Here is a 13,824-nt window from a genome sequence, read left to right as displayed (position 1 = left end):
CATGCATTGTAAAACGCTGAGAATATGTTACACGTTCAGAACTATGAAAATGAAACCCACATTTAGCACTCTTCAGACACATGCAGGGCTTTATAAATAATACTTTCAAAATTCAATTTTGTTTTAAACACAAAGGTCTTTCCTCGAGGCAATGTTTCCTAAATGGTTTTCCATAAAATTCCACTATTACGAAATTCTGTTCAAAAAATTACATCTGTAATCAAGTTTGGAAATTTCTGAACTAGGCCTTGCTGAATAGACTGTAGTGTGGAGGCTACTGCCTGTCCAAAGCCAAGGACAATTTTATGAGTATATTAATAATGACGGATGACAAGGGTGCATATACTAATGAGAAGAAACCATCTGCCTTTACAAATGTTATCCATGTATACTAAATTAGGTAATATATGTGCATGACTCAAGATTGGCAGAATAAAGAAATACTATAAGCAAACTAAGTTTTTTGATTTTATCCTTTATGGAGAAATGGGACTAACAGTAATGCTAAAAAAATGAAGTGTTTTCATGTACACACTACATATGAACTCAAAATACTATGCATTAAGGAAAAAATGTCTAGATTAACTATTTAATAAAGTTAGCCAGCCACCTCTTCAAAGAATGCATTTGTATCACAACATGTAACAATTACAAGCTACAAAACCCCACTCATTCTCACTCAGGCAGAATATGACTTTTAACTGGGTAATGATTCTAGAAAATATGCTATTAAATGTTAAAGTAGAAATGAGTTCTAGTTACCTTTTAAATAATGAACGTTAGGAAAACTGGAAATAAATTGTATGTATCTTAGCTCTCCTCATATAATGGGCTTATTCTGGAAATGCTGAAATTCCTTTAATACCCAAGGACTGTACTTTTCTCCAGAATAAAAGTGACTTGGTTCCCTTCCTGATTCTACAGAGCATTCTTTATTTTATAACCTTACAAACGGATGACTTGAGACAACTGAGTGACTTAAGGAATACAATCTAGCAGAATCTTAAGATGAGTTTTACAGAGTAAAAGCCAAGTAAGTTAACTTAAAAACCAACTCAGAATATTTCTTTTTGTATTCATGAAAAACTTATTTTTTTCATTTAAAAACAAAATTATCCTATCAAAATTTAAAACAAATTCAAGAAAAACTTAAGCTTACTTGTCGAAATTTTAAATGCAAATCCAGACACTTTCAGTGATCTGCCCAGAATATTTGAATTGCATGACAAATTTTTATTGTTGTTGTCTAATCTTTTTGGTTTTGTTCAAACTAAATGATAAAATGCCTTGCTCAGAAGAATTCTCATAAAATGATGTTACTCAGGTGTTATCTAGAGTACTTCCTAAAATCAGTAAACACTTTAATAAGTGCCTCCAACTCTTCTGTTATATGACAAGCAAACTGCTGTACAATGAACTCCCTCTCCATGTATTTACACCTAAAGGTTACAGGCCCCGGGGTGGTAAAGCTCTAAGCCAGTTACCATAGGCATCATGCTGTTGCTTGTCCTTTATGCTTTTCTTTATCAGACTGGCTTCTGCAAACTCTAAGGTTTCCATGACTATTATTTGTAGTTTCCCCTTCCAGTAAAATGGAAGGGCATTTCAGGGAACAGTTACGAGGGCCTGGCCAGCATCAATGCCAAGATCCATCAGAGTCAAGTCCTGGAGCAGGAACCAGGTCAGGGTCCAAGATGAAGCAACAAGCAGGCTCTAATAGGCTCATCTTTTTAGACTTGCTGGTACTGCTGAGGTCACAAGATAAATCCACATCTTAAGAGCACAAAGGTGAAGTACAGAAAACACAAGTGTCAGTGCACAAGTGTCTGTGTCAATTAGGACACTTTTTAGCAACAGGTCAAAAACAGATTTCTGCAACATCCATGACACTCCAAGGACAGAAACGGTCACCCAGAGATAAGAATGCCTGGTGATTTTGCCTGTGTTACTGGAGCAACTGTGTGACTACACTGTGTTGGTTTCACCGAGGCAGCAAACTCAGCTTCTGAATGTTTGCTAATCTTGGCACACACTTCTCTCCACATACCTGTTTTCAACCCTACTAGGAAATTCCTCTTAGAAGAGCTTGTAAAGAAAATGGAAAAGTCAATGGCAGATGAAAGAAGAGAAAGTCTCTATTTGGTGATCATTGGCATATTTGAAACAGAAATTATACTAACGTATTGTGAAATTGTGTCGTTGCGATTGTTTTTATTTTTAGAGTTCTAGGAATTTGACACACTTCCCGGGAATGTAGAAAAGGGAAGACTGCATAGGTAAAGACTGTATGATTTTTTTAAAACAAAGTTTGATTCTCTAATGAAACCAAGTTAAATAAGCATGTCACTTCAACCAGATTATGTTATTCTGATGCATTTTAATTACAAAAGGGGCATATCAGAACCACTTCCTTTGAAATCATTAATGACTTAATTACAAAAGATGGTCCTTTCCAAGAGCCCAAACAACTCATACAGAAACTTTTTCTCATCCCAGTGGACTCTCTAGGAATATCATATTTCTTTAACTCAGGATTAATGAATAATCCTTAATAGGATTGTTGGTCATAATCTTAGCACGTTTTCCACTTGAATCTCTAGTTCCACTGTTGTGGAAGAAGCTCTGTGCACACAGGAACGCCTGATTTGTGTGACTTCTCTTTGAATTATCCATCCTTAGACTCAGCTTTGGTAAACTGCAACTTAATTACTATACATTGTCTAAAAAAATAGATGGGTCTATGCTCTTAATCTGTCCACAAAAGGGTTCAATTAAGAATGGAGCATTTCCTACATTCCTCATCAACTCTTTCCTGTAAAATACTACTCAGTAGGTAGTAACGATACCTGATCATTTTCCCATGCCTCCTTGATTGTATATCTTTTTGGACTCAAGGAAGAAATATCTTAATAACAATGCACAAATTACATTTTCTTGTCATATGTGAAAAAAAGTCGCACTCATTCTGTAACAGTATTAGACACAATAAAACCTTGAACAAGAGACTGTGTTCAACTCAACCACCTCACATTTTGAAACAGGTAGTATTTTCAGTCATTATTTTAAAGTTGTTTTATTATGAAAGAAAAACATTTTTAAACCTTGCTGCTGGAATTTCATTATACCACCATCTTCAAGGCACTGCAGTTGAATGGGCCTGTTCCTGCCAAAAGGCTAAGGTTAACAGCTAAATTGCTTATAAGGAAGGACTTCCTAAATCTCTCTGAAAGGGTTTTAAGATGGACTCTTACATTGAATTTATATTTATATTCAAATTATAATGAAGCTCAGATCTTTTAATGAACCAAATATTACTAAGATTTTTTTTTTAGATATGAACAGCTTTTCCTAGTAAGGAATAATTGGAGCTGAATGTGCCTATTTAATTCAACATAACCAAGAACTCAGAAAACAGTAAAACAATATTCAATCCCAACTATGTGAACATAATCCTAAAATAATAGTGTTATCCACGTCTACTTGATTTCTTGGTGCTAATCAGCCTCAAGACACAGAGTTCACAGGGTGGGCATTTTTGAAACAAGGATTATGTGTACGTGCTAAGATCTGAATGAATGTCTGTGCCCCACACACACACACAAATTCATGTGGAAATCCTAATGCCCAGTGATGGTATTAAGAAGTGGGGCTTTTGTCAGGTGCTTAGGTCCTGAGGGAGGAGCCCTCTGAATGGGATGAGTGCTTTTATAAAGGAGATGCCACAGAGCTCCTGAGTTCCTCCTCCCAAATTCCTTCCACCCTTAGAGGACACAACCAGAAGTCTGCAATCCGCAAGAAGGCCTTCACCCAGCCATGCTGGCACCCTGATCTTGGACTTGCAGTTTCCAGAACTATGAGAAAAAGAAAATTCTGTTTATAAGCTATCCAAGAAGGTCTTCACCCAAAAATGCTGGCCCCCTGATCTTGGACTTGCTGTTTCCAGAACTGTGAGAAAGTAAATATCTGTTGTTTATAAGCCACCCAGTCTGTGCTATTTTGTTAGAGCAAACCAACATTTTTCTTGTCCTTTTCTATCTTTTGTTTTTGGAGAAAGACTTCCAGGTGTGATTTTGATACTTAAAAATGTGATTTTTTTTAAATTAGCACATGTAAAAGGACAAAATACCAAGTATTTCCCTTTTACCTTCCCCGTAATTTCCCTTTTCTACAAAAAGGGTGCAGAGAGAGGATTCTACTCTACCTGGGAAGACTACATGGAGATGAGTGGAAAACGTTAATTTTGGAAATAGAGCTCTGTTACCTAACCCACCTAAGACATCAGATGTTTCATTTCCATCCTAAGTTAGTGATAATGATGCCCACATTCAAGGGCTACTGAGGCTGTCAGATCAGGACTCAGGATTATGTCAGTGACTCATATAAAACCCCACAGCCTTATCTCTGCCACACAACAGGCATAAAGCATGTGACTTGGCTTCTCCTGCCCCTTTCCAAAAATCTGAGTATGTAAATCCTCCCAAAAATCCTTAAGACACAATACCAAAAACTTGCAGTTTTAAGTTTAGATTTTACAGGCTACGACTCAACACGTGAATGTATCACTAAGGATGCATTAAGTATTATTGCTTCAAGACAAAAGCTAGTAAAGTAATGGGCCTAATAAAATGTGAAATAATTTAAAACAGTTTATAGACTAAAAAAGTTGTATGGGCCACTCACTCTTAAATGAAAGTTATAGACCAAATATGCATTATAATTTTGATCATAAATCTTGAAGGTATCCCAATGAATAGTAATAATTAGGTTTCTAAGCATTTAAAATAATTTTTTTAATTGGTGAGTTGTATATTAAAGTCTCTCTTCCTGTTTTTTGAACATTTGAGAACAAATGTAGATAATGGGCCCAGGTATCTTACTGAGGTAGAAAAACAAACGTTACTGATAAAAACATGAAAAAATAAAAATTTGCATGTCTCCTCACCAAAGAATTTTTTCTTAAATTAACAGTATATATTACTTAGAAAATTAATGACAAAAAAGGAAATAATATTTAGGTGAGCTTTAATTCCTATGTCTGTAAGTCTCCTGTAGCAGACCTTTACTGTGTGTAATTAATACTCTCCCCATGGCACAGGTGGCCAGGTTACTCTCCACAGAGATGCTAATAGGGTCCATGGAGGATGGGCTTACACTTCCTTATACTCTCTTCTGCTTCTGAATCATTCACTTTTTCCTATCTATCTACTTATTATTTTGTCATATCCATTGGTGATATGCAAATTTTTCTGAAGTATCTGTCCCTTTGCAATTCAGAAAAAGAAACTGGTGTTCCATTCTATTGAGTCTTTGTTTTTCTTCTGAAAGAGGCCACTGTATGAAAATCCATTCAAGCACTTTATGACTACATCGAAGACACCATGCAATAAGTAACTGGGACCTAGATGGGACAGATATGGTGAGGAAAAAGAGGATATTACAAACCACTTAACATTAAGAGGCAAGGAAAGGGAGAAAGAATTTTAGGAAAAAAGAGTCAGAAACAGAAAGCAAAGAGAAAAGGGATACGGAAAATTCTGGTTCAGTAACACATCAGTATTTTCAATAAAGTTCTGCAAAAGCATTTGAAGTGAACGCAGACTCAATTTTTATAAAAATATGGCCTAATGCTTTTAATAGAAAAGAATTAAGTCACACGATAGAGCAAAGTGGCAAATTCACTTCTTTTTTAAGTTTCTGAAAGTCCATTCCTACAGATGTCCCAGCTCCAAAAGTTTTTTTTTAACTTTAATTTCTTAGTCATAATAAAGATGATCTGTTTGCTAGTATTATAATATTAAACCAATTATTTGTTCTTAGTGTTCTCTTTTGTAAAATGGGAATAACATTATCAACTTCATAGGGCTCCTGTAGGTTTCTAATGAGAACGTATGACATGCCTTTGGTATAGTGCTGGCACTTAGTTGTGTACTTAGATATCTAGGTTTTTCTTCTTTAATAAGCAGTGATTGGCAAAAATTATTAATGTATGGCTAGCATGCATGCCCTTCTTGAAGGTGAACACAACATATAAGAAAAATAATTTTCTGTCAACATAAAATAATCAATGTTATTAAATGAATAACCATTCTAGATCAATGATTTTCTCTACAGACTATGCTTTAGTATCACATATTACCAACTAAAACAAAAATCTTATTTTTAAACACTTCACCAATTGATTCAAAGGTCTCATCGTTTAAGAATCACTGTTCTAGATGATTACTAGACAAATGATTATAATACATACTCAGACATATATATGAATTATATATAGTAATACGATCCTTACACTTCAGCAGACTTCTGTATTTATCTATGTTTGCTTTTGCTTTTGAGTTTTATTACAACTACGATGATAATTTCCTCATTTCACTTAAAGACTCCCCATCTCGCAGCTCCAAAACATTTCCGCTTCTTTCATTAAAGCCTTTGACTCGTTCATCACATAGCAAAGTCTCCCTGTTCTGAAATCCTAGAGCAGGATTCAATAAAACCTTTCTCTAAAGTCCCAGATAGTAAATATTTTAGGCTTTGTAGGCTTAGTCACAACTAATTTACTCTACCCTACAGCAGGAAATTGGCCACAGAAAATAAAGAAACTAATGGGTGTGGCTGTATTCCAGGAAAACTTTATTTATGAAAATAGACAGCGGGCAAGATATGGCCCAAGGGCTATAGTTCGTCAGCCTCTGTACAGACAATCACTGCTCTCCATTATTTATGTTGACACTTAATCCTTCTCAGGATCACACCTTTAACTAGTACATACATGGAGAATATCTCTGAAATTACAGTCATCTCAGGGTGTCAGGTGCCATACCTTATACATTCTTCTCAGGTCTCTCTGCAGAATATTTCATATAGCAATATTTAATTATTGAGTAATTTAAATCGATTTAGATATGGGAGCAAACTCTAATTGCCATTAGTGTCTTATCTGCACTGAGGCATTGCCTCTTGGGGTTCTCTAACAGGCAGTCTCCTCTTGCTGAGTCTTTATTCTCTCTATCTGTAAATGAATATAATCTAACTTACACAGTAATAATGTGGATTAGAATTACTACATATAAAAGATCAGACACATAGGGTGCACTTAAATGGTATTACTAAAATCCAAAACAGAGACCAGCCTTGAAAATTTCCTCAGCAGACACCACCAATTTAGTCATACAAACAAAGCTTAATTTAGCTTGACTAACTTGACCTGGGTTATTTCTTGCTTATGCCTCTGAAAATCATCAGCAGAACTTAAAAGTTTCCCAAGGTTGATATGAAGTAGGCACTGATCAATTCCCTACCTGGACTTTCCTAAAGTTGAATGCTTCCAAAAACACAGTGACCCCCAAAAACAGCCAGGTCACATATAGAACAAGTAGAAAAACGGAATATGTTAAATTCATAGAAAAAAACTTTAAGACATATGAACTGTTGTCACATATGTACAGGCTATCAATCAACCCAGAAAGAGATTTATTTTGTGTGGTCTCAGGAAGCTGAGTAAGGACCCTTAGTAGAAGCAAGAATTTAGTAGCAACACCTTTAAAAAAGCAAGCATACTTAAAATAAACAGTACATGGTGATTTATTGAAGATACTGAAGAAACAATACATAAAAGTGAAACAGATGTCCTCTAAATTCCTTGCAACTCCATAATCTACCACAGTGCTAAAGGATATGCAAATATGGGTACATTATTTCTGACATCCAGAAATTTGTACTTAAGGAAACACTGAAAACTTATACAAATGTAACTATAATAAAATGCTTAAAACAAATAAGACTGATTCCAAACACAATGTTACTGAAATTTTAGAAAAACTGCTTTTACCTTTGCAGAGGCTTCAGAGGAAATCTGAACATGGTATGTAAGCTCAGCTTTGAAGGTGAGGATACAGCAAGAAGTTAGAGCATTTTAAGACGAAATAATGGTACCATGGTAAGAAACAGAATGCAGATGAATGAGGCAGAGGAGAATTCAGTTTGACTCAAGTACGGTGGCAATGGAAGATGCGCCTGGAAACACTCTTTGGAATTACAGGGACAAACGCTGGTCCTTAAGACCTAGGCGATGGGAGTCACCAGTGTTAGTAACAGGGAGATAAGGGGGTGTACTGCAGTAAGAGTAGCTGGTGGCATGTACAGAAAGAACTGGTAGAGTGAGAGCCATAGGTGAGAGACCTGCCGAGAGACCAGTAATTCTACATAATATGTCAAAAGTGTCCCCAACTCTGCGGCAGCAACAGAAAAATGGAAACTGGTCAAAGAAGTATTTTGGACATACAATTGTTAGGACTTAGCAACTGACTGTGAGATTCAAGGTTGGGGGTGTGTGTGTCTAAAACACCCTAGACTAGGGTGTTCTAGACTAGGATGCTGATACCACTAAAAGCTATGGGGATCATAGAAGGAAGGAAGACATTGAAAGTTCAGAAGTGACCACAGGATCAGAGTGGTTAGCGCCACAGTGAAAGGGAGCTGTCCAGCAGGCACTTCGGAAGGTCAGCCTGGAGCTGATGTGAATGAAGGTCACGGCTAGTGAACTTGGGAGTTATTCCTAAGGAGGAGAAAGCAGACACCAAGAGAAGATGAGCTTTGCCAACTGATAGAATATACACAAAAGGCAAACTCAAAACAGAAATTGAGGCACATAGACTTCGGTGGGCTGGAGGTGAAAGAGGAGTGGAGGGAGCTGCAAATGAGCAGTCAGAGGAGAACAAAGAGCACACAGAAGCCAAGGGGAGTTTAATAAGGTCAGACGCCCATATTGCCAAAGCTGTTGATAAAGCAAATAAATATCTGGAGTCTAGCAAGTCAATGATTATCTGGTTATTAAATGTTAATATTTAATAGACCTTACAAGAAAGAACTTAATTCCTTCAAATCAAAGTGTTTTCACATGAGATGATTCTTTTTATCCTTTGAAGAAAAAAAATGAAAGAATCTATTTGAAGATACTCAGATCTCAAGGATTATTTCCTTAAACATTCTCAGTTTGATCCTACTGGCCAATAGCTTTTAGCCACATCTGATTCCACTCTTCAAAGAGGGTATACTGAAAGGTAGAGGGTGTTTTTGATAATTAGAATGACTGTAGGGACATTATTAGTACAGGAAGGACAGGGGCCACAGACACTAAATGTGCCAGAGTGAAAGACGCATTGCCACACAATGAAGAGGTGTTCTGCCAAAAATGCCAATAGCATCCCCTACTGAGAAACACTGTCACATAACGTTGCTATCACAGACTGCACCTTTTGCATAGTTGAACAGATAAAACTTCAGATTCTGAAATTACAGAGAATCAATTTTAAAATGAGCCAAGTCTCATGTTATAGGTCATCCCTTAGAAACTTTTCAAGCATATGCATGCCTTTTAGTTTTACTGTGTATGCATACCTAATCTAGTTCCAAAAGAAATAAGGTCTTCAAATAAATTACTTAGTAGGGCAGCTTCTTCTTATAAAGTGTAATTCTTTACAAATTACTTGTAATCAGAATCTGTTTACAGATATACAGTTATACCAAATTAATCATCTATAGGGGTATAGATGATTAATACAAATGCATTTCACCATGTTATTAGGTGAAGAAACAGCCAATGTTTGAAATAAAATGTTTTCCAAAAAATATCAATATTTTATACAGATCTTTTATTTAAACAAATATTTCTCATGATCACCATTCCATTCATACTAAATATATTCAATTGAAAATTACTGTTTTAAGGCCACATATTACCATTAATTAATCACCAGTTTAGATAATTGAACCACATAATATGTCGATTTTTGTGGAACTATCCTAACTGCACAAAACTTTTAATGAAAGTATCTTTACACCAGCATCTTGTAGCTCTCACTCAATTATCCTGCAAGACTTTCATGAACTCATCTGGGATTTCAATGAATCTTAATGAAAACATTTGCAAGGGATTTTTGTTATTAAGATAAGAAAATTATTTTTTAAAATATTTGCATCAATTATTAACACAGCGATTTATGAATATGTTCTTACGGCTTACCTTACCAAGCACCAAGTAGTCCAGCTTTAGCTAGAATAGTTTTATTATAGTCAAGGTCAATTTGTTTAGTTTGTGGTTAATATTTTCCCAGTGTTCCTGATGATTACAGTTTACACATATAATGCACATACACCCCTTCCTTCTTTACTAACTGCCATATATATGTGGTAAGCATTATTTCTTCCTCTAAACAATGGTCCACATTAGGTTACCCTCTCATATTGTGATTCAAACCACCAGAGCTCCCAAGAAGGTAGACTAGGCCCCTCGGTTCATCATCTAAAGGACAAGTTGAGAATGCAGCTTTCTCTGTAAGTTTTCTTAAAAAATAAGTAGTATTACTCACTGAGACAATGTGCAGTTTCCCAACATATTTCCTAATCACTTTGGTCCAGTTTTGAGAAAGCCTGTGACAAACCAGGATGACCTCTCAGCAATGAGAATCCATTTAACGGTTTATTATGCAATCCAATACTGTTTTGCCATCTAATGGGAAACCTGGCATTTCAAAGGTTTCCTGAAATATGTTAAGAAAAATAAACCAGCTATCCCTATAACAACCTAACAGCCATAAGGTCAAATATTGAATACCTAACACTAGCTATTTCAGATTGAGTTATTTCTATGTATGAACTCAGCACAATGTTAAGTATTTCACAGCTATTATCTCATTTAATCTTCACAACCAACACATTAAATTGAATATTATGCTCTTTTTACACACAAAGTAACTCAGGTTTCAAAAGGTTTTCACACATGAAGAAATCAAGATTTAGAGAGGTTTAACAACCTTCCCCAGGTAGTAAGTGGCCAAAACCCAGACAGGCCAGTCTTTAGAGTCCCTGCTTTTACCCTGCACCCTGTCCTGACCCAGAAACCTGTGTCCCATGGGGTTTCCAGATGAATCACATATGGTTTCTACTCTCAGAGTTCATGTAGAGTGGAAATAAGGATGCCCACCCAAATATTAGAATTCGAAGTCAAATAGAGTAATTGGCCTAAGGGAAGACCAGATCAGATATTACAAGGCAGTTCACTTGAACACAGATCACTTCAAGAGGAGGAAACCAGGAGCAGTTCTTTTGCTTTGGGATGGTTTATAGAGGAGGACAATGAAGGCCAACAGGATCGGAGGAAAATTAACTGGATGACTAGACGTGAATTTTTTGAGATCTGAATTCCAACCTCATTCACCTTGGTAATCACAGTGCAATTTCTGGAATGATTTCAGAGGCTCAAATACAGCTCACCTATATATTAGATGCAATCTACACCCTGTATTCCGCACAATAGCATTTCAGGGTAGGGACCACCAATCCCATCTTAGGGACAAGAAAAACCTAGGATGACTCTGTTAAACAGTTACTCAACCTTACAAAAGTGTAGAATTGAGCCAAGTCTGGATCCAACTCTAAAGGTAATTACCTTCTCCCATTTGAATGTCTCAAAAAAAAATGTTTAGTGAATCAATTCAGAAGTAAAAGCAAATGCAGACTTCCTGTTATTTCAGATCCATGATCCTGGAATATGACACTGGATAAGGGCTCTCTCTTTAGGTCACTATGCTCTTCTTCCCTTCTGGAGGGCTCAAGGCCAAAAATATAAGCCAGATATTTAAAAAAATAAGAAGAAAGAAAGAAAATGCATGTCTAGAAATAAACTGAGCACACATCAGAGGAGGCGGACTTTGGGAAATGGGTATTAAAATTTAAGATCACTTACCATTATTGAAAGACTCCTTGGGGGAAAAGAGTAGTCATTGCAAGCTCTTGATGTGAATTTTGCAAAACCCAGTTTTTGATTTTATGAGCTGTTACACAACACACTGAATTGCTTGAGGTAATAATCTTTCCTCACTGAGATCATTCAGTCGCCGGCTCACTTAGACTGTTCTAAAGGCGAAGTACCCAGAAGCACAAAGTGGCGCTAGGATTGCTTCACCAGGCTAAATAAGGGTCACCTTGTCCAACCCTGATCTGTTCTCCGCAGTCTCCACCCAGCTCTGACTTCAGCAACACGCCCCCAAATGCACACTTAGAACTTGTGGTGCTGAAGACACACTTTGAAGCTAATGTGGCTGGCTGCTCAAAATGTGCAGCCCTCTTGAGCTTTTGGTATGGGTTTAGCCATAAAGCATGGGGTGCCAGGAAAGGGCATCTTGCGCCCACTGTTTCCTCCTGCCCAGTCTTTTTCACATGACCCACAAAACTGCCCGCAGTTTTATTCCTTGTCTGCGTCTCTCCCTGGACCGGGGAGGGGAGGGCAGGAAATATTAGCTTTCCTACTACGACCAGTCCGCTCTCATTCAACCCAGCCCATCAGTACTACTTCTCCACGAAGAAGAGGCAGTCATTTGTAGAGAAAGAGCCCTCATTTCCTATCCCTTGGGTGTGTGCGTCGGGTGGGGGGTGATTTAACACCCCTGGCCTAGACCACAGAATTCCTCGCCAGCCCTAGCGGGAAAGCGGCCTCGGTCACTGCCTTGCTGGCCAGGGCGTTCTGCAATCTCTTTGGCGGAAGTAAGGGAGAAAAGGGGGTAGAGAGCGCGGCTGCGGCGCGGCATCCGCCGAAGAGGCAGTTCGCACGTGAACCACCTCGCCAGCCTCCTGTGCTACCTGGCGGCCGGCTCCCCCTGCGCAGGTGCCCAGCAGACGCGGCGCGAGCCCGGGAGGCAAGGCTCTCCTGGCCCTTCAGGTCACGCTCCCCTTCTGCCCGGGCGCAGGCCTCGCTCGCTCGTACCTCTCCCTCCCCCCCGCACCCGGCCATGCTACCTGGGGACCCAAACAGAAGGACTACTCCCTGCTATTTCGTCCCCTCCTCCCAACCTCTCCGATCATCTGCAAAAAAAAAAAAAAACTCTCCCTACACACACTCTCTCCAAAGCCCGTCCCCACCTTCTGCGGTAGAAGGCCACCCCACGGTGCTCGCAGGCCCAGGGAGGGATGCTGGTGACAGGCGCACCGGGGACCCGCCAGGCGGGGACCAGCCCCGGGACACTCGTGGGCAAGCAGTGGGGAGCCCGGCGCCAACAGAGTCCGGGCGCCAACAGAGTCCGGGTGCCAAAGCCCGGAGCGCCGGCACCTCCCCGCCGGAAGCACGCGGCCGCGCGAGCGACCCCAGGGCCCCCCAGTCCGAGCGCGCGCCCCGCGACCCCGCAGCTCCCGCGCGCTGGGGGCCGAGAGCTTTGCTCCGGCGGCCTCTTCGGGGTTTTGTCTATATAAGGGCTCGTCGGCAAGCCGTGCGTCGGCGCGTTTGTCACGGGCTGGCCATCAGTTTTACACACGCGTGAGGCCACCTGGGCAGCTCGCGTGGCAACGTGCGCTCGCGGCCCCTCCGGCGGCGCCTGCGCCTCCCTTCCCCCGGGGCGCACTCACTCTACCTGGTCTCCGACACAGGGGTGGCGCTGCAGCTCCCGGGTCACCCCCGCCGCGGCCCGTTCGCCTCGTTGTCACTGAGCGAATGGTATTATTTATTTATTTATGCCCCTGGACGCGTCGTCGCCCGCAGCGGAGGAGGAGGAGGCGGCGGCAAGGCGCCCTGGAGGGAGCCCGGGAGCGCGCGGGCCGGGCGGGGTGGAGGCGGAGGGCGGGGGCCCCTGCCGCCCGGGACTGGCGCGGACTGAGCATGCTCCAGGCGACTGTAGGCGCGGTAGACTCTAGGCGGCTGGGGCACTCCACGTCAGATATTGGTTCTGACCACGAGAGAAAGCCGAAAGTCAGGTAGAGAGAGCTGCGGCTCCATATCGGTTGTGACACTCTATCCCTGAAGTACGTGGTGCAAACCTAGCAGGCAGGTGTGCGGGA

General features: G+C 39.9%; 1 protein-coding gene across 2 annotated transcripts in view; it reads right to left on the bottom strand.

Annotated features, from left to right (window-relative positions):
- Nucleotides 1–13,595, bottom strand: part of SLC16A7 (solute carrier family 16 member 7) — a 172,900-nt gene extending 159,305 nt beyond the window's left edge. Inside the window, exon 1 of one of the 2 annotated variants that reach the window (XM_036894994.2) lies at nucleotides 13,401–13,595. The gene's annotated coding sequence lies outside the window, so the exon portion shown is untranslated. Of the gene's footprint in view, nucleotides 1–11,743; nucleotides 11,957–13,400 lie in introns of those variants that run through there. The other variant, XM_036894993.2, reaches the window with a different exon arrangement.
- Nucleotides 13,596–13,824: the final 229 nt, after the last annotated feature.

Source organism: Manis pentadactyla, chromosome 10 (genome assembly GCF_030020395.1).
Source record: "Manis pentadactyla isolate mManPen7 chromosome 10, mManPen7.hap1, whole genome shotgun sequence".
Taxonomy (NCBI): domain Eukaryota; kingdom Metazoa; phylum Chordata; class Mammalia; order Pholidota; family Manidae; genus Manis; species Manis pentadactyla.
This window is presented reverse-complemented; position numbering and strand designations above follow the sequence as displayed.